This window comes from Trachypithecus francoisi, unplaced genomic scaffold (assembly GCF_009764315.1).
Source record: "Trachypithecus francoisi isolate TF-2019V2 unplaced genomic scaffold, Tfra_2.0 Lachesis_group1, whole genome shotgun sequence".
In the NCBI taxonomy this organism is placed as follows: domain Eukaryota; kingdom Metazoa; phylum Chordata; class Mammalia; order Primates; family Cercopithecidae; genus Trachypithecus; species Trachypithecus francoisi.
Genome location: NW_022681454.1, coordinates 9,495,094 through 9,496,445, shown reverse-complemented (window position 1 = coordinate 9,496,445; position 1,352 = coordinate 9,495,094). Strand labels below are relative to the sequence as shown.

At 35.8% G+C, this 1,352-nt stretch overlaps 1 pseudogene; it reads left to right on the top strand.

The window, feature by feature from the left end:
* Positions 1–440: 440 nt before the first annotated feature.
* LOC117086291 lies at positions 441–843 on the top strand (annotated as a pseudogene).
* The last annotated feature ends 509 nt before the right edge of the window (positions 844–1,352 follow it).

The window sequence follows — 1,352 nt, the reverse complement described above, 5'->3', positions numbered from 1 at the left end:
TTGTCATTTACAGACTAGTCCACAGAACAACACAAAACAAATATAGATACACATTCTTTTCCTGGTCCATATTAGGAGCCATCTCCTGGGGCCTAAAACATATTGCAATAAATTTTAAGGAACTGGAAAAATATAAAACAAAAGACAACACAACAGATACTACAGACATTGAAGGGATATTAAAGAAATATCAGAAGCACTTTTATTCCAGTGAAGTTGACAAAGATAACTTTACAGATATGGGTCAACACAAGACGAAATAGAAAATCTGAATGGCCCTTCATCTCTAAGAGAAATGAGAAGTTTTTTCACACACAAAAAGCTCTGGACCAAAATGAATGCTATCAGACATTTTTGGAAAATAATATCAAGTCAGGTGAGAAGCAAGCAGGGGTGGTGTGACAGCTTCTCCCAGAGAGGCCTCAAGAGAAGGGTAAGCTATGCCATCCTTGATTAAAAAGGTGACCAGCACTGCGAAAGCCCCCAAGGTCCTTGGGCTGTATGGCCAACGTGTATTAGTCGACAGGAACATTTACATTTCAGGACAGCTAGTCATGGACTCTTCAAGTGCACAGCTTGTGGCAGGAGAGGTAGCCAAATAAATTAAACAAGCTTTTACAAAGATGGGTGAAGTTCTGAAGACTATAGGTTGTGACTTCACTAATGCGGTAAACAATTTTCCTGGCTGACATACATGACTTCAGTACTGTCAGTGTAAGTTACAAACAGTACTTCAAGACTAATTCTCCAGCTAGAGCTGCTTACCAGGTTGCTACTTTGGCCAAAGGAGTCTGAATTGAAATGGAAGCAGTAGCTGTCCAAGGACCTCTCACAACAGCATGACTGTAAGTGGGCTCAGTGTTGTTTCATCTGGAACGTTTAACGTCTTAATTTTTTACAACTAATGTAACATCTTAATTAACATCTTAATTTTTACAATTGATGAAAGTGTAAGGTTTGACTAAAATGCCTGAAGTTATTATGGAAATACTACATAACAGGGACAGTTCAACAAAAATTAGAGATTAGATCAAGACTCCTGTTACTGATATTATTAATGTACACCTCTATTACTGAATGTAGGAAGCAGATACTCATTACATAGTTATTCAAATAAGTGTAAAGACAAACAAACATTAAAGAAAGTAAGTTATTATTCCTCATACATAATCAAAAGCATACCTACTTCAAACTAATTTAATGATGTGAAATACATAGTTCTCATGTCAAATATATGATTCTGCTTTTACTTGAATAAAATTAAAGTATTTAATGGTAATGGTCAAAGAGAGGAAAACAGACCAAAATTTCATATAGACAATTTTTTTTTTGACAGAGTCTCACTTTGTCAC